The 26,500-nt window shown below is 31.6% G+C and overlaps 1 protein-coding gene across 6 annotated transcripts in view; it reads right to left on the bottom strand.

The window, feature by feature from the left end:
- LOC114330643 (kazrin) overlaps positions 1–25,784 on the bottom strand; it is a 490,500-nt gene extending 464,716 nt beyond the window's left edge. For all 6 annotated transcript variants that reach the window (XM_028280046.2, XM_028280051.2, XM_028280047.2 and 3 more), the window contains exon 1: positions 25,274–25,784. The gene's annotated coding sequence lies outside the window, so the exon portion shown is untranslated. The remainder of the gene's footprint in view (positions 1–25,273) is intronic.
- Between the last annotated feature and the right edge of the window lie 716 nt (positions 25,785–26,500).

Here is a 26,500-nt window from a genome sequence, read left to right on the forward strand (position 1 = left end):
AAGACCCGAAGGGGAGTGAAATTATGTCAAAGTGTCACGAGGACAAAAATCCTATATTAATTTTAGAGATCGAGTGCAATTTGTTGCGATTATTTCATGAATATAACTGTTCAAAACCAAAATTTTATTGTAATTTATGTATGTAAGTACAAATTAGTACAAATAAACACACAGTTGTTATAATATTTGACGGTTGAAAGTCATCACTTTTATAATTTTTAAAACATTAATTGTCATTAATGTCACTGAATGTATTTTTTCGTAGCAACGAAGGGCATCTCACGTAATATACTTGACGACGGGATATTATCAAAAATTATCAGTTTAATTTTTATTTCTGTAGCTTTCTATTGGTCAAAACATGAACACAATAAGATAAATTTGAAATAAATTAGTAAATAATATCTTAATATTAGTTTATTGCATGTATTATATTATATTATAATGCCATATTAAAAGGTTTTTTACTTTACAGCACGCCGTGCGGGAAAATTTACTTTCACGCACGCCGTGCAGGAAAGTGCAACTTTCGGAAACGAAATGCGTGCGTAAAAGTGGCTCTTTTGAAAAAACATTTTTAGTCTCAGTCACATAATTTGCGATCATGTTTTTAAAAGCAATGAAAATATTTTTCTAAATTTAGCAAGGATTCTTGGGGCAATCCGATAAAAATGTGTATATTTTTTTCAGCCACTTTAATGGGTCAAAACATTTTGGTCCTTGGAATATAACGAGGTGATGTTAAGGCAGTAATTGATATTGATGAAAGACAAAAATGCCGCTGTATTATATGGCATAGGCGTAGGCGAACATTTTTAACCTTTTGATTGATTTAACCGTCTGTCCTAAATATTTAGTTTATTATTTTTTGTTATAATAATTGGTGCAGTCTGTGTTAATAATATTATGTAGGTAGTGGTAGGGGAGCAAAGTATGCTAAATGTGCAGTCACTCGAGCGCTTTGGGGACCTCTTGGGTTGTGAAGAGTAGGTCCTAAAACCAAAAAAAGTTAAATAAAGTTTTTCATTTTAGTGGGCGCTTGCCATTTTTTAATTTAATTTTCCATTTCCAATAACCGTTTTTTCCGATTATAACGCCATCTGTCTATAATTCGAAAAAATGTTTCGAATGAAAGTTACTTATTTTTACATAAGGAATCCAAATTTGCAATAAAAAATGAGGGCTCCTATTTAAGATTTTAAAGTAACCCCCCACCCCACCTCCGCGGGGGGTCGTGTTTGGTGCCATTCGATAGATTTTTCAAAAATATTGAATAAGTGTATTTTACAGTTTTTCGATCTGATGTTCGTTTCGCGAAATATCGCGGGATTCGTAATTAAAATATTAAATTTACCCCCACCCCTCTCCGTGGGAAGTTGTGTTTAGTATCATTCGATAGATTTTTAAAAAATATTAAGCACATATTTTTTAGTTTTTCGATCTGTCATTTGTTTCGCAAAATATTCGCTATTTCCTTCTGAAATTTTGGGACTCACCCATTTCCTTACGGCCGGCTCAAATCGTCAGATTTTTTAAATATACACTCTTTTGCATGTACTTAACTTACCTTATCTTAATCTGACAATTTCGAGTTTTTTTAAGGATAGATTTTATTTTTCGGGCCCCCCTTAACGAACTCCCCCGTGTTAAGAGCCAATATATGGTAGAGGTACATCTGCACGGTACCAGGTTTCCCCCTATATGATAATCTGACGCGCTCGAGTAACTGCAAAAATCCCCGCTTGGGCTCCCCTACCATAGGTACACCGTCTGGAATATTTGCTTTTCCATTATTAATTAATTTTACTTATCCATCTACCTTACGTGAAAATTGTTATTTAACGGACACGCTTCAAATGTAGACACGTCTTCTTATAGAGTAAACGACTGCATATGCAGTCGTGTCCGTGAATGTGTATTTTCATATATCAACGCCATAGTGTGGACCTATGGCATAGAATGACAATGGGAACACTGTCTAATATTCTTCAGTCAGCCACGAACTCCTTCAATCGAATGTGAATATTAGAACTTTATATAAAACTTACACACTTTCTAGGTAAAACTGGAAACTCGTTGCTTCTTTGAAAGCAGTCTGATGCCATTAACTATTAGACAAGTCCCTGAATCTTTAGCAAATCTGATACATAAAATGTCTCCGCCAACATGGAGGATGGACATTTTATTTGCCTGTCGTATAGCCCTTTTTTATCAGGGCAATCTTTCTTATCCATGACATTTCGTTATTAATATAGCACAGAAGTAATAATCATACTATATAGATAACAATGAAGGAATTAATCCATAAATCTTCTTTTTCTCTTTTTCGTCTTTTTGCCATTATAAGTTCGCCGTTTACGTCCTCCGCAGCAGCCTATTCTCCCAGTCACCTTCTTTAAATATATCAAAGCATTTTCTACGTAAGTCTTCCATCTGATAGAAGGTCTTCCTTTCCGTCTTATTCCCAGCCGATCCCGTCCAATATTCTTTTCGGCCACCTGTGCTCTGGTATACTTTATAAATGCCCGTACCATTTCGGGGTCTGTTTACCAACTTTCTTGTAATTGAGCATTCTACTTCCATTCTGTTCCATATTTCCCCTGTTCATATTCTATCCTCTCTAGTGATCACCTGTAGATATCTTCTCATAAAGTCCAATTCAACTGTTCGTATTTTATTTCGTCTCGTTGTTGTCATTGGCCATACTTTTACTGCAAATAGAGTCATATTCAACACTATGCTCTGAGAGACCCTTTTTTGGTCAGAGTTTTGTTCCATATCACAGTGCTATTTTTATCTATTAATCTTTCACACGTACTATCTTTTACAAGTACCATCTCGGCTTATTACTGACCCAAAATAATTCAAACTTTACAACTCTTACTTAATAGTTACTTCTAAACTTAAGTTGAAGGGTGCAACCTCGGATCCGCTTTATAAGTATTCGGTATTATTGTCCTTTCCATGAGCATTTTTCATTGCGTAAAAAATGATAGGAAAAAGGGTAAGTCCGTGATAATACACATTTATGACATTTACTCTAACATGACATTTTAGTTAAATCTGACAGTTGTCACATTTTATTTTCAATTTGGAATAAAAACAAATCAAATATGTTTGTCTTTATGTTTCTATATGATTTTTATAGTCTTTTAAATTATATAGATTATATTTGTAATATTATTATCTTATTAAAAAAAATGATTTTTTTTATTATGGCGCAATCTATCTACAACTAGAATAACTAGAATAAATGTTGTAAATGTCTGTAATCACGGACGTGCCTTTTTTTCTGTCACATACAATTTAATGCGTTAGAAAGAAATCGAAAAACTGTAACGCACTAAAAGATGATCATGAGAAAAAGAATACGCATATTTATCTTGAGTCCCCATATCTCATACTTACTCTTCCTTTACATTTCTTATTATATGTAAATTCCATGTCGTCCCTGTCTTGTACGAAAATGACTTGGTTATCGGCAAAAGTAGTGACTGTATGGAGCAGTAAGGATCTGTTTTTAGGTGGATGTGAGAGGTGGCATTCAGATTTTTGCGGATAAAGTTAGGCGATAACTTCGTTAATAATAATTGATTTATGCTCCTTCTCAAATATGCCCGGAACATTAATAAAAAAAAATAAAATATTTAAAAATTTCAAAAAATTTCGTTTTTTTTTCTATATTTTTTTGCTTATAACTTTAAAACGATTCATTTTGGAACAAAGTCGTATAGGAATAAAACAAAGATAATTAAATTTTTTATCAGATGCAATTGGTTAAAAATGTCTTAATTTATCACCCTTGCTGCAAAATAGCAATAAATATAAAATACGAGGGCAAAACAAGCCTGTTTACATTCAATGATTTTCCATCACTTAGGTTACACTTGGAACCTTCCTAATTCGCTTAGAAAATTTTTGTAATGTGCTAAAACCGTACACCAAATTTCAATAAAATTTACGTACTAGATTTTGAATATTAATTTTGCAATCTAAACCTTTTTAAAAAATTAAAATTTTTAAAATCTTGCACAACAAAAACTAGAACATACAAAGATTTGTCAATTTTTTTGCGTATAAAGAAGCACCCACCTATCTCATGCACTTTACAGAATTGAAATTGGATTGTTTAAGCAGCCTCAGCAATGTTTTAAAGTTATAAACAATTTTTTGGCCTATAAACATATTAGTCCTGTGGCCAGGAGGGGGTGCTACGAGCTCCTTTATTTAGATGGACTTACCCAAAATTTTTATGTGTTTTTTGACCCTTAGAACACGATTTTTTTGAGTAACAGTTGATCCGGATGTCGATAAGAATGTTATAAACAAAGAACTTGAGGAATTACATAACATCGATTTTTCGCAAAATAAAACATTTTTTGTATTTCTTGGGTAATTCTAAGCAAAAAATGTTCTTACAAGTTTTTTCGTAGGATGCATAGTTTTCGAGATAAACGCAGTGAAACTTTCAAAAATTCGAAAAATTGCAATTTTTGAACGCGAATAAATTTTGACTAAAAAATTAAATAGCAATTCTGCTGACAGAATTTGAAAGATTAAGTCAAATTATACCCGTTTTAATTATTTACATTGCTAAAAATTAATTTTTTAATTATTAAACAAAGCTATTTGTTTATAAGCCAAAAAATTGTTTATAAGTTTAAAAAATTGCTGAGGCCCCTTTAATAATCCGATTTTAATTCTGTAAAGTGTATTAGATAGGTAGAGTACCTCTTTATATGTAAAAAAATTAGACAACTTCTAAATGGTCTACTTTTTGTTCAGAAAGATTTTAAAAAATTTGAACTTTTTTAAAAACATTTAGATTGCAAATTTATTACGCAAAATCTATTAGGTTGATTTTAATGAAATTTGGTACGCGGTTTAAGTATACTACAAAGAATTTCCTAAGTGAATTACTAAGGTTCTAAGTGTCACCAAAGTGGTTAAAACATTGAATAACAACAGGCATATTTTGCCCCCTTATTATGTATTTATTGCTATATTGCAGAAAAGGTAATACGTCAAGACATTTTTGACCAGTTGTATGTCATACAAAATTCAATTATCTTTATTTTATTTCTCTACGACTTTGTTCCAAAACGAATCGTTTTAAAGTTATAAGCAAAGAAAACAGAAAAAAATCGACGTTTTCGAAATTTTTAAATATTTTAATTTTTTTATTAATGTTCCGGCCATATTTGAGAAGGATCATAAGTCAATTATTATTGCTAAAGGTGTCACCTAACTTTATCTGCAAAAATCCGAATGCCACCTTTCACATCCAAAAATAGACGTTTTTTCACAGATCCTTACTGGTCTAGTAGTATTATTTTGTACTGATTTATTTCAGATATATAAAAAGTCCAAATAAAAACTAAGTAAATAGAAACCTGGAACCTGGAATTGAAACATTTTGGGAAAACCCTACGACAAAAGAGAAGAGTGGATCAGAAGTCAAAGAAAATATAAGCAATTATTCACGTATTATAACCAATAGAAGAAATGTAAGACAAGATACAATGTTTCATATACAGTGCACTGGAGTAAGTTGTACCCCTATCTATTCACTTATTTATTTTTGGCAAATAAGCAAAATGTTCGGACAGGTCGATTTTTAAAATAATTATAGTAGGATTATATCATCAATGTTTCGAACTTTACGCAATCCCTCTTCAGGTGACAGTCATAACTTTTATTTTATTTAAAGGGGAAAGTACATTATGTGACAAATCATTTAAAACGTTTTGAAATACTGATTAAAAAAAATGTATAATACTTTTTAAGAGCGTAGGCGCAAAATTTCCGTTCTATTGCTTTTTAAATGCAATTATCTTTTTCGAATCTTTAATGCGCTAAATGAAACATTACAGTATTATCGGTAGTTTAAAGATCCTGAGAACTTCTAAGCGGAAAACACACAAAAGCGATAACGGCGCGATAGCGTTCACGATGGCGATCGCGATTCAACTCGTCTGAAGCAAACAAGTGAATCAGCACATACCTGTCGCGATCTGCTGGCGATCAAAGGAATTTGTGCAGCATTCTGACTGCGATCGCGACGATATAATTAGTTGAGCGTTTAGAACGCAGCAGGTTACATTTTATCGCTGGTCGAGACGACGTAAATAAAAATTCAAATCTAAAAATTTATTGAAATTGTAAAAAAAATATGACATCCGAATTAATTTCGAATAATGAAGGTTACATGCCTTCAAATAAGAATGAACTGCCTTTTTTCGCCCAACAATACTGCAACAAGCAGTGTTTCTTCTTCTTGTAAATCGCACATTTTATACGCAATACATATTTCCAATTGTATTATTTATATGTACTAATGAAATCGCAGGTCGTTATCGCTCCGGTGTGTTCGCTTTTTGCAGAAACCGAGATCGCCATCGCCATCGTGGACGCGATCGCGATCGTGGTCGCTTAGATGTGTTCTCAGCTTTATGTTTACAAAGAATATAAACGTTAATAAATAAACGGAGAGTATACAACACGTCCATAAAGTAACGCGTAAATTCATTATTTCGTAAATCGGCGACTTTAAGGAACAATCCCGAAACTGGTCGGTTTTTATTTTTAAATTACAATTTTTTGGCATATATATTACTAGTGACGTTATCCACCGGGGCGTGATGACGTAATCGATGATTTTTTTAAATGAGAATAATGGTCATGTGACAGTTCATTTCAAATGGTATTTGATTCTCAATACATTATTATAAACATTAACATACTTATTTATACAGTGTGCCCAAAATTTTTTTTAATTAAATTAATTTACACAAAAAGATGAATGTATGTAGTTTGTTTAATTGTAAATACATTTTACTGCTGTCAGACAACATAAAAATATTTTATTTAAAAAATAAACATTGATTTTCGCTTAAACGAATGTTGAAATTGCCAAGGAGCAGGTGGGTGGCAGCTTTAACATTGAATTTAAGCGAAAAGCAATATTTATTTGTCAAATGAACATGTTTTTCCTGTTTTTTTACAACAGTAAAGCGTATTTTGAATTAAATAAATTACCTGCATACATTCTTCTTTTTGTCTCAATTAATTTAATTAAAAAATTTTTTTGAACAATTGTACAAATAATTATGTTAATATTAGTGAATAGAGAATTCAATGCCCTTTTAAATGAGTTATCACATTTTTATTCTCATTTAAAGAAATCATCTATTAAGTAATCAAGCCCAGATGGATGACGTCACTAGTATGATAGAAATGCGAAAAGTTGCAATTTAAAAATAAAAATCGACCTATTTCGGGATTTTTCTTTTAAGTCGCCGGTTTACGAAATAATGAATTTATGCGTTATTTTATGAACGCACTGTATATTCTTTGATGTCTATTTTAATAAGTTACAGGGGTGAAAAAGAAAAGAAAAAAATTAGTATGATTTTTAATTTCAAATATCTCATTCTAAAGAAACTTTTTGGTTATTCTAAGGAACTTTTGGCCCTCGGTAATAATGTGATCTTTTATTCTGCGTTTAAATTTTTTTTGTACTTATTAGTTTTCTTAGGTTCCGAAAAAGAATTAATACATTTTAAAATAATTCCACCAAAATTTTGCGACTACGCTGTCAAAAAAGATTAAAGTATTATACGTTTTTGAAATAAGTACAGTAAAACCTCGATATTACGGACTAATTGGGGGAACGAGATGTCCGTCAAAGCCGAAAGTCCGTTGTATAGAAATAGGTTTAAAATCAGTCAATTTTTTTTTAATTATGTAGGTACTGTAATCAGATACAGTGTACAAATCTGTAACTTAAAAAAGGAATAAAGTTTTGTTCGCTACTTTTTTACTTTTCTACTTCATCTAAAAACTTCCTGCAATATACTCATTTGGTTGACAAAATTATTCACTGATTCATGTTTTGAATAGCGATGTATTTTTTTGGCAAAACATACAATTAAAGTTGTCATCTTCTGAGTTTATACTTTCAGATGGATTAGCAGGAGCTTTGTGTAAAATCAATAAACATTTCACCTCTTTAGACGGTATTACCAGCTTCTTCTCTTCAAAGTTTCTCACTGCATGTACAAAAACCAATTTTTGAAAATATTTCTGGTGAACCATTCCCTATTAGAGCTGTAATATATGAAACGGGCAGATGATGCATTTTGATGATTATATCTTTGACAACACTAGGTTTACGAGATTTACCAACAATAGTAGTCAATCCATGCGATCCATTGGCGTTAGCACAAAGCAGTGCCGAGTTCCTGTCCTTGTTGTTTTTCCTTCTAGAATTCGATTTTTCATACTCTTTTTGCATTCAAATTTTTTTTTACATTTGATCTGATTTTTTGTCCGTTATATCCGAAGTCCGTTAAATAGAGGTCCGTTCTATCGAGGTTTTACTGTATTTCAAAAGCTTTCAAATGAGCTATCAACTGGTGTACTTAGGGGAGTGCAATTAGAACGAAAATATGCATTGTTTCGGAAAATTCAAACAAGCTTATATTTTTATAAAACTTTTTTTGTTAGTTTATATACACGTTAAAGTAAAAAGTTCTACTTGCAGATTTGGCCGCTAATTGTTTATTCATTGTTTAAACAATAACAATTTTTTGTATAAATAATTTTAAAAATATCGTTGAATTCATCATTTTACTTTGATCAAATATGTTTATATTTTGTTTTTGATTATGCTGAATCCGAATATGATTACAATTTGAAAATTTTTATACAGAAGCTCTTACACAGTGTGTCTGCCTATCTAGGAACCACATGAAAAACTTTTTTATTATCAACTCTACGAAAAAAGTTATTCTTCATAAAATGCTCTGGACAGTATAAAATCTATAACTCAACCATCAGATATCAAATTTTATCAATTTTATACAAGTTATGTCAAAAAGATCAATTACGTTAAAGAGTAGGAATACCGTTATATTTCAGAATATCAAAAAATGCTATTATGAAAAGTTGTTTAAAATTAAAAACTATGTTTTAATATACAATTACATGATTCTAATCGAAAAAATAATTTTAAATTTTTTCTCAAATTACGGATACTCATCATCAGTTTATTACAATTATGATAACTACATATTTTATAATCAATTTTACGAAAAAAGGGTATTTTTCATAAAATGCTCTACCTGGTCTAAAATCTAGAATACAACCATCAGCTATCAAACTTTTTCAATAATTTTATACGAGATATGTAAAAAAAATGAATTTTTCTTAAGAGTTACGTGCCTTTATTATTCACAATATTTTAACTAGATGGGTGTAATTGAACACTGAAACATATTTTTTAATTCAAAACAACTTTTCTTAATAACAATTTTCGATATTGTGAAATAAAGGTACTTTACTCCTGAGTGAAATTCATATTTTTTGACATACCTCGTATAAAATTAATAAAATTTGATATTTGATGGTTGCATCATATATTATATACAATGCAGAGTATTTTACGAAGAATACGTTTTTTTCGTAAAACTTGTAATAAAAAAGTTATTAATAGGTTCCAAGCTACGCAGACATACTGTATAAAAGCTAAAAAAAATTTTTGTTAAACATTTCATATTGCTGAAGCTTATTATTAAATGTATTTTAGGTAAGTTTTAGAGAAAAAAGTTTTGATCACTTTGTATAAACATTTTTTTAGCTGGTAATTTTCGGTTTTTGTATTACAATTTTATTATCTTTCTTAATTTTCTCAAAAAGAAATAATTTATTGCATTTCTAAAGTAAAATAATTTAGTGCATTTTAAATATTACATCCTAAGCTTTAATAAAGCACCTAGGAAACTGTAATAAATCTCTTGAAACTTGAGTACTACCGTCTTAAAATGGTGGTAATTCTGTAAAACTACGAAGTTTTCAAAAATTACATTTTTTGAGACGTCGCGCGTCGTATCAGTGGAATTAAATTTTAGAGATTTTTTTTTGAATAAAACATCGTTTAATAAGATGTTTGAAAGGTAAGTTGCGCAAAATTGAGAGTTTTATAAGAAAAATTGTATTAGTTGCACATTTTTAAAGAATTTTTGAAGAAAATTCATGTAAGTCTCACTTTCCGCCCACACCATACTTATGCGCATACATATTATTTATTTTTATTACAACCATAAGATAGCTTAATTATTCTTCTTTCATGTCCAGTGCGTAAAATTTCATTTGATCCATTAGTTAAAGAATTACATTAAAATAACTCAACCGTGCACTTCGCCGTACGCTAGTTTACAGTGCGCCAATGTTTGTGAGAAGGGTGACTTTAGCGTTATAAATAAAAAATTATAGAAGCTGTAGCTTTAATTTTAGAAAAATCTTAATACAAGGTTTTTTGTAAAATTTCCTGAATTTTTTAATGGTCAAGTCAGTTTTTTTCCAAAATTTATATTTTCGGAGTTATTTAAAAAACATCTTATTTCGCAGTTCATTTGTTTAATAAAAAATGAAGCACCCACTTTTCGAGTAGAACTTTTTGATAGGATATTTATTAAACATTTCTTAACGAAATTACAAAAAGTTCTATCCTGTTTGATTTTTTCCGAAGTGAAAATCTATATGCACTCCCCTAACTTTACCATTTAAAAAAACAAAGTTATGCTTGTCACCTGAAGAGCTCTCCGAGCGTTTTGCATAGGCGCTAAAAATAAATAAGTTAATAGCGAGGGGGTAACACTTATTCCAACGCACTCTTTATTATTTTAACAGAGTATTATTTTAAATCACGTAAATGTTTTTATTGTCACTTCAAATTTTATTGCCCCTAATTTAATTTTTGCTTCATTATTGATCTAGAAAATGCGGATAATTGAATAAAGGTTAAGTACTATTTCAACGTTTTTAATTAGTTTTTCCTATATAAAAGGAAATTTTATACACCACTGCGTCGCCAGCGTATATTGCTCTTCTTCAATTGCCAGATTCCATTAGTTAGAGTTGGTTAAATTTAATTGAACAAAAGGCATATCGGCTTCCGAGGTTAGATAAAACCTTCGTATTCATTGAATCAACCTTCACGGTTGACAGTACGTAACAAAATAAAAAAGCTTTTGTTACATTCTTTCTATTATTGAATAAATGCCTACTTACAGTTAAAAGATTCTTCAGCGTTTTAAATATAGTTTTGACAAATTAATAGATACTTACGAACTACTGTGTCTGTATATATATTAATACACACAACCAATCTTATATGGAATCATCTGATATTTTTTATTATTTTAAGCCAATTCAAACCAAATTTAATTTTCTTCCATTACTCCTCTCCGCAGTCTAACTAGATAGTCTAAGATACGATATATGGTCGATTTGCACCGATTTGTTTAATTAATAAAAATTCTTGGATATGTAATTTAGCATGTTAAAAATTACAAAAAACAAGGGTTGTCCGATCTAATCTTGTTCTAACTATATTTAATTAATAATTAAAGAATTACCTTTTTATTTATAAATTAAAAAAAAATTATACCTAGGCAGATATTATTTCAGATTTTTTAGGTTATTCTAAACAAAAAAAAGGTCTTTTGTAATTTTTCTCTAAAGTTGATCGTTTTCTAGTTATAAACAATTTAAAACTGAAAAAAGAACGAAATATGACGATATTCAATGCTCAAAAACATAGTATAAAATATCATTTTTGAAATTACGAAGTACCTAAATTCAAGTTTAAACCTTATTCTATCAGTTCTTGATAAGTGTTTTGGACTTATTTCATTCTGAAACATTGTTTTTTAGTTGTTAATGCCCATCTCCCCATAAGAAACCTTTCTCATTAACAATTAAAAAAATAGGTTTTAGAATAAAACATGCCTAAAATTCTTATCGAGACCCGATAGAAAAAGGTTTGAACTTGAATTTATGTACTTGATAATTACAAAAATGATATTTTTACTTATGTTTTTGAGCCTTGAAAATTGTCATCTTTTGTTCTTTTTTCAGTTTTAAATTGTATATAACTCGAAAACGATCAACTTTAGAGAAAAATTACAAAAGACCTTTTTTGTTTAGAATGATCCAAAAAAATCTGAAATAATATCTGCTCGGGTCGATTTTTTTTTTAATTTATAAAAAAATGTAATTATTTAATTATTAATTAATTAAAGTTAGAAAAAGATTAGATCGGGCAACTCTTGTTTTTTGTAATTGTTAACATGCTAAATTACATATCCAATAATTTTTATGCATTAAACAGATCGGTGCAAATCGACCTTATATCGGATCCTCTACTAAGAGGTTATATAACCAAATCATCATACCTGCGAGCCACTATGGAATAAACTGGCTATAGGGAATAAACTGGCCATGGACAATTATATAAAGAGGCGTGGGAAAAACAAGCAATCCCTAGAGACTGGCAGAATAACATAATTGTACCAATATACAAAAAAGGAGAACATATAAACTGCGAAAACTACAGAGCTATATGTCTGTCATCGGTATGCTTTAAAATGTTTACGAAATTAATAGAGAAAAGACTAAGAAAAGAAGTAGAAATGAAATTGGGAGATGAACAAGCGGCCTTTAGACCAGGAAGACAAACAAATGACAACACAATATATATACCATCAGGAACCTAATCGAAAGATGCTTAGACACGGGGGGAAAACTGGTATTAGCATTCATAGACCTAAGAGCAGCAGTTGACACGATAGAGAGACAAATTATAGGGGAATGCTTGAGGAAAATAAATGTAACAAACAGATTGATAAAAATTATAGAAAGTACTTACAAAGAGGTAAAAGGAAGAGTACAAATTGCAGGGGAAGGATCAGAAGAATTTAATTGCAATAGAGGTATTAAACAAGGAGATAGTCTCAGCCCTTTGCTATTCATAATCGTAATGAATGAATTAATAAGAAAAACTAGAGCAAGAACCAACTAACTACAGACAATAATAGGATACCATAGATTACAACCGGTAACAATAGAGTCCTTAATGTATGCGGACGACATAGTACTAATAGCAGATTCCGAGAACAAAATGCAGAAACTAATGGATGTATGGGTAGAGGAAATAAAAGAGCTTAAAATGGAAATAAACGAGGAAAAAAGTAAGATAATGATAATCAACGGCAAAGAAGATAATGAAATAAAGATAAAATGCAAAAACTCAGAACTGGAAATAGTTAAAACTTACGAATACCTGGGAAGTATCATTACTAACGACGGAAAAATAGAGTGGGAAATAACAAATAGAGCAAAGAAATCAAACAAGTTATACTATGCTTTATCGCCAATACTGGGGAAAAGAGAACTTGCAAGAGAGACAAAAATAAACATATATAACACAATAGTGATACCGACTGTGCTTTATGCAAGTAAAAACTGGACAACTCTGGAAAACATAAGAGCAGAATAAATGCAATGGAGATGAGACATTTAAGAAGGATAGTTGGAAAGACAAAATTGGATAGATTAAGCAACGAGACTATTAGGAGAGTGGCCAACCAAAACCAATAATGAATAAACTAAAAAAGAGACAAATGAATTGGTATGGGCATTTGATGAGGATGCAACCCAACAGAATTACGATAAAAATCCACGAAGCAAGGAACATTGCAAAAAGAAAAAGAAGCAGACCAAGAAAAAAATGGATACAGCAAATAGTAGAGGCGGGAAAAGTTAAATCACTTGAGGAATTAAAAATAATGGCGGAAACAGAAAAGAATGGAAGAGATGGGTAAATGTAAATTAAAATAGCGATCCCAAATCCGACACCCTGATAGGGTACAAGGAAGGGGAGAAAGAAAGAAAGAAAGTTAGAACAAGATTAGATCGGGCAACTCTTGTTTTTTGTAATTGTTAACATGCTAAATTACATATCCAATAATTTTTATCCATTAAACAGATCGGTGCAAATCGACCTTATATCGGATCATCTACTAAGAGGTTATAGAACCAAATCATCATACCTGCCAGCCACTAAAGCTCGTTTAATCAAAATTAAATGATCATAATGCCTCCGCAGACAATTATTTTATAAACTCTTACTTGTCTTCCTCGCCCTCTAAGTACACAAATTCGTTGATCATCTTCTCCTTCTGGATGTGCCTATCCGTGACGAATCTGTATTTTTCTTCAGAAGCACGAAAAAGCTGCGCAGATGTTGTGTTTAACCAGGTTCTCAGGTTCTTTAACCAGGATGCTCCCCTTATTCCCGAACTTCCCGGACCTCTCTTTCCAAATATTACTCCTTGATTGATGGATGGCTTGTAGGAGAGCATATTTGGATTCATTTCGCATAATGTGTCCAAAGTATTCGAACTCTTCGGCTCCTCCTCACTTCTCTGAGAAACTCCTTTTTTGTGACCCGGTCAGTCAATTCTCCGTTGATTATCTGATTTTACATAAAAAAAAGTAGATTAATAGTAAGCTGAAAATTTATTAAGAGGATCGGAACGTATTTTCGGCTGCAATGCTATTCAAATGGGGATTCATTTTTTTCAAATCCTGAGAAAACTAATAAGTATTTTGGAAAAATTTAAACGCAGAATGAAAGATTACGTTATTAGCGAGGGCCGAAAGTCCCTGAGAACTTCTACAATGTTTATTTTAATAAGTTACAGGGGTGAAAAAACTAAGAGAAAATTTAGTGTGATTTTTAAATTCAAATATCTCATTCAAAATAAACTTTTTATTTATTCTAAGGGACTTTCGGCCCTCGGTAATAATTTAGTCTTTCATTCTGCGTTTAAATTTTTCAAAAATATTTATTGGTTTTTTCAGGATTTGAAAAAAATGAACACAATGCTGTGGTAATATTTTCCAAATCTGTCTTTGTCTTACAACACACTCAACCGAATATATTGTAATAATATTGTCAGTCAGACACTGACAATCAGTGACAATTTTAAATATTTGACATTGCATCGGGAATATTTTGAGAAATTGATTAAATATTATTGATATATAGTGTATTTGATAAATAATTGATTTAAGACGTGAACTTAATAAAAAGTTATTTATTGTGTATTATTTGTGAAAGATCCAAGCAGAGAATACATCAGATATATCCTGTGATCCAAGTATTTTGTTGTTAGAGATGTTCAAAATTGTAAGCGTTCCAAAATAACAACATATTATTAAAAAATCACTTTAACACTTTTCCTCTTTTCTCGATTGATTATTAGTTTTTGTTGTACAAATAAATTATTACAATCACTGAAAACATAGTTAGTGAAAAAATTATTACATTTATTAACTGAATTAATAATTTGCAATTATAAAAATAACAGTTATCCAAGAACATTCAAAAGCCATCTCTTTAAATTAATGATGACATTTTCAAGTAGAATGACATTCTAGTAATGTTTACATATCCACACAAGTGTGAATTTTACTACACGTAATTTGCCGTGTAAAGACAGAAAAAGTAGGGATACACGTAAAATATTTGCGAATTATGTACCCATAGCCTTAATAGCTTAACGGTGTCTAGTTGTACAAACTTTGATGTATGGGAACACTGGAACAGGGGAAGTTTTAATTGTGGAACGTGATTTTAATTGTGGAACGTGTTATCCTGACAAGTTTATGATTGTGAAACCTAGCAGGTTTAGCCCTGTTGCTAGGGGGGGTACAACGGCCTTCTTAATTTAGATGGACTTACCTAAGTTTTTTTTTATGTATTTTGACCCGTAGAACACGAATTTTTTGGGTTACAGTTGATCCGGATGTCGATAAGTTTGTTATAAACAAAGAACTTGAGGAATTACATAACAGCGATTTTTCGCAAAACAAAACATTTTTTTGTATTTTTTGGGTGATTCTCAGCAAAAAATGGTCTACAAATTTTTTCGTATACTACATTCGCTCTCACGAGATTTTTTTTGACACTGACGTTAGTAATTTCTTTTTTGAAAAGTTCAGTTGTCAGAAGTGACTGGAAATTACTACAAAACCAACGCACCTGCTCATATCCAATATTATTAAAATTAAACAGACATAAAAATAACATAAACCTTACGCCAATCAATAATTATTTATTTAAACCATTATAATGTATTGATAGCAAATGAGAAAATTATTTATTGTACAAAATAAAAATATTTGTAGAAATAAACTTCACAAAATTTTATGAGATTAGTAGACACTCCCACTATTTCTAATAATTCTTCTTTTTTTAATGAAAGATTAAGTTGATTTGAATTGATTTTAGCAGTTAATAGTGCGAGGTAGGAATTTTTGTGTTGTATGTTTCCTATTCCGAATGTGTCAAAAAAAATCTCGCGAGAGCGAATGTAGTATAGAATGCATAGTTTTAGAGATAAACGCGGTTGAACTTTAAAAAAATCGAAAAAGTGCAATTTTTGAACCCGAATAACTTTTGACTAAAAAATAAAATAGCAATTCTGCTTACTGCATTTGAAAGTTCAAGTCAAATTCTATCGGTTTTGATTATTTGCATTGCTAAAAATTAAGTTTTTTATTTGTTAGACAAAGCCATAAACACATAGTGTTTCCCGTGCCCAATGCATGTTTTTTAATGTACGTAATCTACGTAGAAATTGTCTGTATGCGCGCCTACTCGATTTCAAATGTGAAATGCATTGAAAACATCATTCAATCACTATGTGTTTATAGCTTTATTTAACAATAAAAAAATTAATTTTTAGCAATGAAAGTAATCAAAACCGATAGAACTTGACTTGAACTTTCAAATGCGGTAAGCAGAATTGCTATTTTATTTCTTAATCAAAAGTTATTCGGGTTCAAAAATTGCAATTTTTCGATTTCTTGAAAGTTCAACCGCGTTTATGTCGAAAAATATGCATCCTACGAAAAAACTTGTAAAAACATTTTTTGCTTAGAATGACGCAAACAATACAAAACAATGTTTTGTTTTACGAAAAATCGCTGTTATGTGATTCCTCAAGTTCTTTGTTTATAACAATCTTATCGACATCCGGTTCGACTGTTACCCAAAAAATTCGTGTTCTACGGGTCAAAATACATAAAAAAACTTGGGTAAGTCCATCTGAATTAAGGAGGACGTTGTCCTCCCACTGGCGACAGGACTATTAGTTGTTTTTAAGTTTATGAATTAACAAACTTCATATAATATACGAAAAAATGTTTATCTGACAAATATGTTGGGCATTTTAATAGGTCCGACACGTGGAACATGTCAAATGAGAGGAATTATGTTGGTAGTAAATAGCAGTGTGTTTTTTGCATGCGAGTTTAATGAAAGGGTAACAACTGTTCCACAATTAAAACTTTCCTTCTTCCAGTGTTCCCGTACATCAAAATTTGTCCGCCTAGACACCGTTAAAAATATTAACAAATTTTCAGCTTGCTATTAATAAACTTTTTTTTGGTACGCGGGATCCAGGCCTAATAATTTCGTTTGATAATAGCACACTTTGCCAATTTCCAATATTCCAGTTTTGGTGTTGAAAACACCAATTTATGGGATAAATCTTGTCTCCTACTATATAGTCGTTAAGCACACATTTTCTTCTAACCGTTTCAACTGGAATACTTACACCTATAACTTCCAAAAGCTGCAGGTTTCAAATAATACATGGTGATTCCATATAAGTTTGTTTGTGTATACATTGGTTCGCTGTGTTCTATATATTTTATTCATAGCTCACCGGAGAATAATGATAATGGAGACCAAAAGTGCCAACTGATAAATAATAAAACAAGAATTTGAGGCAACAATCGACAAATTAAGGACAAAAAATCAATAGAGTGCTACTAACACAAGTAAAGCAAATTAGGTGTATGTATTCTGAAAATTATTATCTATTAGGTCTGGATCCCGCGTATGAAAAAAAAGTTGATTAATAGCAAGCTGAAAATTTGTTAGTAGCTTAAGGGTGTCTAGTCGGATAAACTTTGATATATGGGAACACTGGAACAGGGGAAGTTTTAATTGTGGAACAGGTTAAAAATTTGGAACGGTCAGACCACGAAAACGGCACATGTATTTTGTCCGACAGAACAGACTTAAACTCTCCGAACAGAGATTAAACTCTCATTCAAAAATCAGACTGCTATTTATCACCAAATGGGCGTTTTAATGAGTGGAACATGTAGAATATGTCAAATGACAGGAATTATGACAGGTGCTAAATAGCAGTCTGATTTTTGCATGAGAGTTTAATCTCTGTTCGGAGAGTTTAAGTCTATTCTGTCGGACAAAATAAATGTGCCGTTTTCGTAGTCTGACCGTTCCAAATTTTTAACCTGTTCCACAATTAAAACTGCCCCTGTTCCAGTATTCCCATATATCAAAGTTTATCCGACTAGACACCCTTAATCTATTAACAAATTTTCAGCTTGCTATTAATCAACTTTTTTTTCATACGCGGGATCCAGACCTATATCATAATAATTTTCTTCCTATATTCTGTTGCTTTCAATGTTTCACTGAAAATTTATTTATCTGTTCTTGTTTTAGTTTCTACGCCCCCAAAGGATACAGAGGAGTAAATAACCTTATAATATATTCCTGTGCCTGTATTTTTTTAGTTTGTTTTATATTTATCAATTAGTTGTAGGTATTCATGATCTCAACTGCAATGTTTTCAATAAACTAAAAGTTATGACTAAACACTTAGTTTTCTTTAAATTGTTCTTAAACCCCGTGTTAATGACAGCATACATTCATGTAACACATTACATTATGGAAATTGTTTTGTTATCCGTTGTCATTACTGTATCATCTGCAAAACGTAAGTTATTCAAAATTTCTCTATTGATAGGTATACCCTTTACTCGCATTGAATCTAAGAGTGCTTTTTTGAATACCTACTGCTCAATTGTAGCCACTCTAAAGTAGTCCATTTTTTTTTGGCCAGTTATTTCCAGGTATTATCTGCACGTGCACTTATTGTATCTATCATCACTAGATCAATTTCGATTTCTCTCCGATCATTTTCGGTCCTCACCCTATATAGTTATTTGTTAACATGGTCTTGAATAGTGCAGTTCCATAGCCTAAATTTTTGATTTGTTTTTTTATTTATTTCACAGAGTGCGACGCTGTACAGCCCAATATTTTCTATTAATGTTTTATATACTCGTTTTCTATTTTCTTTTGTTATTTTATTACTTCACAATAATCCGTGAAACTGTCTAGTGGCTGATTTTGGTTGGCTAATCCTGAATGTATTTCTTCGTTACTTCCTTATTTTGATGTTATTTGGACTCAAAGCATTTGAACATTTCAGTTGATTTTATCTTTCCCATTTCAGTTTGTAAGCTTTTTGTTTTTTCTTCTACAACGAAGTACTCGGTGTGTTGTATATTAATTGTAAGGCCTCCATGATGTATTTATCTTCCAGTTTTCTAAGTATATATTCTATATTACTTATCTTCGGCTAGAATAGCTTGGTCGTCAAGAAAATATATTTTGTACATTACATTTGTGCATTTTGTACATTATCTCTCGTCTTCAATTGGGACGCTCATATTGCAACGCTTTCTTCTCCACACTGACAGCGTCCCATTTAGGTATTTTATGAAAGGTGAGGGTGCTATGCAGCAGTCTCTGAAGGGCACCCTTCTTCTTTAGGTGCCAGTTCCCAATCGGAAATTGGATATCATCGCTATCTTTATAGGTAATGGATTTTGAGAAAAGCTATGACCTTGAAAATTTTACGTAAACTTGTGCACTAAATCGGCATGACTCATAACTCTTGCCAAAATCCAATACATCTCCTCTATCTACTGCTGCTCTGACAAGTTCTATCAAACTGCATTTAAACCAGTCTTACGATCTTACTCTCAGTTCTAATCTAAGATCTTTGTTGCAGAGAATTGCATTTTTACAAACGTATTTGGGGCATTTCTATCCTGGCCTTTATTTTTGTTGATTAGTCATGATTTTCTGAAATCCAGATTTCCAGTCAGTTGTGTTTATCAACCCTTTCTATTGGAACATTTCCCAAATGTATGCTTATTTGTATATTTGTTCCCTTAGTTGTTATCATAATACACACACCGGCAAAATTAGCCGAACACGTTAAAAATGGGACATGTTTGATGTCTCGTATTTCATAAACCAGTGGTCCGATTTGAGTGATTCTTTTAGTATGTTATAGCCTTATTATTTAAGAATATCCTTGTAATAATATTGTTGCTAGACAGGTAAATACCATTTTACACCGGGTGTACCAATCATACTGTGTTTTTTTCTTAAAGTTTGGAACACCCTGTGGAATATTCTAGCATATGTAAAATATTAGAATTAATAATCGATTGTAGACTTAGGCTTGCTTAACATTTTCCTTTTCGACTCATTTACTTATATGAGATAATAAAAAAGTTATGTGCGTTAACAACTATCCATGTTTTTTATCAATAAATCCTCATAGTAGGGGAGGAAAGTATACTAAATTTGCAGTTACTCGAGCGTTATGGAAACCTATTGGATTGTGAAGAGTATGTGCTAAAATCATAAAAAGGTTAAGTTAAGTTTTCCATAAAGTGGGGGACTTTTCATTTTTTAATTTAATTTTCCATTTGAAACAATCATTTTTCTCCTATTATAGGGCTATCTATCCATAATTCGAATAAATATGTCGAATAAAAGTTGCTTATTTTTACGTAAAGAATCCAAATCTGCAATAAAAATTGGGGTTCCTATTTAAGATTTTAAATTAAATATCACACCCCACCTCCGTGGTGGGTGGCTCGTGACACCCCACGGAGAGGGGTGGGGGGTAAATTAAAAATTATAAATACGAACCCTGCGATATTTTGCGAAATGAACATCAGATCGTAAAACTGCAAAATACACCTATTCAATATTTTTCAAAAATCTACCGAATGGCACCAAACACGACCCCCCACGGAGGTGGGGTGGGGGGTTACATTAAAAAATAAAATAGGAGCCCCAATTTTTATTGCAGATTTGGATCCTTGACGTAAAAATGAGCAACTTTTATTCGCAACATTTTTTCCTATTATGGATAAATAGCGCTATAATCGGAAAAAACGATTGGTGGAAATGGAAAATTAAATTGAACAATGGAGAGTCCCACACTTTATGGAAAACTTAACTTAACTTTTTTTGGTTGAAGCACCCACTCTTCACAATCCACTCCAGGTCACAAGATCGCTCGAGTAATTGCAAATTTAGCATACTTTTCTCCCCTACTGTGAGAATTTATTGATAAAAAGCATGGCTAGTTGTTAAAGCACATAACTTTTTTATTTTCCAACACAAGCAAATGAATCAAAAAAGAAAATGTTAAGAAAGCATAATTCTATAAACGAGTTTAAATTTTGAATATTTTATATATGCTGGAATATTCCACAGGGCGTTCCGAACTTTAAGAAAAAAACACACTATGCTTGTTACACCCGGTATAAAATGACATTTACCTGTCTAGCAACAATATTATTACACCGATATTCTTAAATAATAAGGCTATAACATACTAAAAGGATCACTCAAATCGGACCACTGGTTTATGAAATACGAGACATCAAACGTGTCCCATTTTTAACGTGTTCGGCTAATTTTGCCGGTGTGTGTATATTCAGTCTTTTTTATACCCATTTTGGGTTCATATTTTTCACAGAAACTGTTTGTTTTGTTTAGTAGTAATTAGAGTGTTCAGCAGACTTTCCATAATCACGATGTCATCTGCATTATATTATGTTGTTAATAGATCTTCCGTTAATTATTTTTCCTTCACTTTCAGATAGTAATTACGCTTCAAAAATGGATTCACTATATACGTTGAATAGTCATGTAAAAATAATACATCCCTGCGTAACTCCTCTCCTGATTAGAATTTCTGGACTGGGTTCGTTATCTATTACAATTTGTACTCTTTAGTTCGGTAAAGGTTTGTTATTATTCGAAAGTCCATTTTGTCCATGTTTATTGCCTTAGAATTTGGACTAATCTTCACGTCTTTGTCAAATGCTTTTTCACAGTCAACGTAACAAACATGTACATCCGCATTATCTATGTATCTGTAAGTTTTTACTGACTATCATATATTTCTTCTTCCAGACTTTTATTTGTACGACCAGTATTATTTTCAATAATTTGAGAACAAGACTTATTCATGATATTTTTCGGTGTTCACTGCAATCTTTAGCGTTTGTATTTTTAGGGATAGCACAAAAGGTGGAGAGTAACCATTGTTTCGGTATGTGTCCTATTTTGTACACTGTGTTAAACAAGTCTACTCTAATCTCTAGGGTTTCATCATTTTTGCATTTTAAGCTTTCTATTGGAAGTTGGTCTGGACGTACTGCTTTACCATTTTTGCTGTTTTTAATGCCATTTTAATTTCCTCTCTTATAGCTATTAAGGTACCAAGGGTATTATAAGGATAATAACGCTTGAGGTCAATGGTGTATATACCGAGGGCCTTTGGCCCGTGGGATATACGTTGATCGAAACTGTTATTATCTTTAATACCCGTGGTGCCTTTAACGTTTAATGTCCCACTAACTATTCTTTATATGCAAAAAATTTATATGAATTTTGAATTAAATAGTTTTCAAATAAGCACATTTACCAGCAATAATCGTAAGGTAATTGTGGTAACCATAGTTTTACTTAGGATGTTATTTGTCAACTTGACCCCTATGGAAATTTACCATACTTAACTGACTTCGAAATCATGTTATTATTTGTCAAATAATAAATATACCAGTCGGACATTATTATCTTTAATTTCCGACTGGTATACATATTATTTGACAAATAATGACATGATTTCGAAGTCAGATAAATATGATATAATGCCCTAGGGCATTATTGTGAAAAAAAAACGCCTTGGGGCATTAAATATAAATAACTAGTTAAATACTGTCAAGTTGACAAATAACAACCTAAGTATAACTATGGTTACCACAATTAGGTTACGACTATTTTTGGTAAATGTACCTACTTATTTGACAAATAATTAATTCAAAATTCATTCAAATTTTTTGCATATAAAAAATACTTTAGTCGGATATTAAACGTTGAAAGCACCAAGGGTATTTTAGATAATAACCCTTTCGGTCAACGTATATCCCTCGGGCCAAAGTCCCTCGGTATATACACCATTGACCTCAAGAGTTATTATCCTTGTAATACCCTTGGTACCTTAATAACTATGAAACCATATTATTATCTTCTATTTCTACTTTAGACCCTTATTGATTGGAATTTTTTTTTTAATTATACTAAATATTGCTGCAGCTGAAGAGGTTGGTTTGCAAATAAATAAGGACAAAACCAAAATTATGACTAACTTGGTGTTAGGAGGATCAATAGCACTCGAAGACAATGTCATAAAAGATATAAGTCAATATCGATATCTCGGACATGACAATAAAATTTCTAGAGACATTCTATCAGACCCAGGAAATAGATAGAAAGATTGCCCTAGGCTGGGCACCTCGGCAGCATATGGCATATTGAAAGACATATTCAGCAGTGAAATTCTTTTAAACTTTAAAAGGCAAGTATACAATCAAAGTGTTCTTCCAGTCATTACGTACGGAGCTGAACCACTTTCATTAACCAAAGCAAGGGTGTCAAAGCTTAGAATAAGGTACTGAAGGTAATATCGCCAAGCTAAGGTTTGGAATTTTTTTGTTGGATATTGGGTCATATTAAAAAAAGATGTCACAACTTGAGCTATTCAATGAACTACTTGAAATTACGTAGAATCCACTAAAACAATAATTTGGGTATTTTTACACATTTACTGGACAAATTAAAAAAAAAAGTCATCTTATATATACTTCAAAATGATATTGCTGAAAAATAACAATAAGTAAGTATTTAAGAACAATAAGATTTTTGTACCATAATCTGGAGTGATTAGCTTATCTGAAAATGAAGTTTCATGTTTTTCTTCATCTGATGTTTCCATCACACTTAACTCTATACCATCAGAATCACTGTTGATTGTCAATGACTCTACGGCAGAGCGCTTTTTAATTTTTCCAACCTTCGACGTATCTGGAGAAGGTTGCCAAGGAACCTTCTCCAAGTAGGGATGGTAAAGCCAAGGTGTTATTACCATCCATTGGACTTGGCGATATTACCGACATGCACATAAATTGTTTGTAATTTGGTTTCCAAAGATAAGCAAAACTATCTTAAAAATCTGAATGCATAATTTTATTCCTTAGGAAACAAAGTACAAATCACTAAAATCAAATAATATTAGTCATCAATAACGCCGCTCCAATCTAATAAATACAAAAGAAGTAAAATTATAAACGGTACTCCTTCTACACCGAACACTGATACTAAACTGTCATAAAAACCGCTGGCGAATCAAGGGGCATCGCAAACATGATCACGTGATTTAGAATACTATGAGGGACATATCCATGTTGCCATTTAATATTTAGCAAACGTACCTTCTGAGAAATCACGAGTTAGCGATATTACCAAGCTGGCGTTTTTCCTGCACATACCTTAGCACAGCAGAAAATGGAAAGATCCATACTAGGAATGAGATTTGCTGATCTAGTGAGAGAAATTAGGCAAAGAACAGGTGTGCAATATATCATAGAAAGAATTACCAGATATAAATGGAGTTCCGCCAGACATATATAGCGAGGCTGCAGGATGACAGGTGAACAAAAAGACTGTTAGTATGGAGACATGGACAAGAGAAGCAGAGGCAGACCACCAACACACTGGACAGTCGACATAAAAAGAATAGATGGTAGACGGATGCAATTAGCACAGGATCGCAATTCCTGGAGACGTGCTGAGGAAGCTTATGTCCTGCAGTGGACAAGAAAAGAAGCTGGATGAAGATAATGATGATGATAAATGTTGTTAGTGGGTTCAGAATAAATTTTAGCGCTTTAGTTATTGAAACGTTTATACTTATATTTATGAATAGAAAAAGGTGCAGTTTTGATAGTTTAAAGTAAATGCACCACGATCTGCATCAGAATGGGACGTTATCGATATAATAATTGTTTACAATGGTGCACAAAATATTTTAGTGACCTAAATACGTTTATTTACATATTATCTATATTTTATAAGAAATAAATAATATTATATACATATTTAAACCATTAGAATTAATTGCAATTTTTAGATCATTTTTAAAATATAAGACAAAGTAGATTGTACTTTATTATCCTTGAGCATAGGACTTATTAATCCGTAATACCTATATGAATATCGGCACCTACACCAACAAAGCGAAATAAACTAAATTATATCTTATGTATATTATAATGAAATGTTCTGTCTATCGCTTATATGTTAAACAATATTTTTTAATTGCGTGTCAATGACTAGGTATGTCTGTCAATATTATAAAAAGCTGATTGAAAAAATACTCACCCTTTAGAATAAAGAAATATAGGTCAGCATTGCATCGCCTGGTTAGACACGCCCTCGCTTATTGACTAGTAACAATAAAAAAGAAACCCGATTTACAAATAATTTATTGTTTAGTCCCACTATTATTTAATATCTGAGACACTTAATTTAAATTCCAGCCAGAACATCTACTTTGATCCACAGCGATTATATTTATGTCACAACCTTATTCATTTATACTATACAAACTACAAAGTTTTATTGTTGCTAAAGTATATTTTTTTGATTAGTTTTTGTACGATTTGCGATAGGTTTCCCGGTCATTCTTAATTTATTGACCCACGAAGCGGAAGTTAGTGCGGCCCGGAAACAATGTTTTTTCTACATGGCTTGAATTTGCCGCCGACAATAGACAAATATGCACTGAATACGAGGACGGGAACTGTCGTCGATCCGCTGGCATCGGTCACTTTTTTATAATTAATTTAGCAGATTCGACGTTCACGGTATGTCAACGGGAGTGCGAAACTGACTAAATTCATTCATTGACTAGAATGTTGTGGTGACGGCGCAGGCGCGTTTGCCATTTTTCGCCCTTCGAAAAAGACCCTTCGTCGAAGAGGAAAATAGGGCAGAGTTGGTCTCTACGAAAATTACTAAAACGGACGAACTTAATCATTTTGTTTTTAATTTTATTTTATTTGAGAAAAAAAAGATACCTAAATGCTTTTAAATTGACCCGTTATAGACCAGCGTCGTATTTATAGATTACTAAAAATTTTATTTTTTTAACCATTAAAATTTGTTTAAATTTAAAGAAAAATTTATCACATCTATTTTAGGCTGTAATAAATTGATGTATTTTAAAGATGAAGTAGTTTTTAATCCTAATAGCAATATTAATAATACTTAAAAATATTAAAATATTACTAAAAGATTTTTAAATTGAAATCTTATTGGTCCATTTCCTTGGTAACACCTCCATGGCTTCTAAAATTTGCAAGCTAGATGGATGCTGAAGCGAAGAAGACAAGAGGAAATTCAAAAAACTTACAAATCACGACCTTGTCTGTTCAGCTGGTAAATTCCAACAGAAAATGGACCTAGTTACTCAAAGAAGTAACGACCAATATGAAAATAAAATAAAAATTCCATTTTTATTCAGTTGCAATGCGAAGGCAAAACAATATAATTTTTCACTTAGAATACAGAGCGCAGTCCAGCACTCTGAATCGACGATTTTCGACT

This window comes from Diabrotica virgifera, chromosome 2 (assembly GCF_917563875.1).
Source record: "Diabrotica virgifera virgifera chromosome 2, PGI_DIABVI_V3a".
Lineage (NCBI taxonomy): Eukaryota > Metazoa > Arthropoda > Insecta > Coleoptera > Chrysomelidae > Diabrotica > Diabrotica virgifera.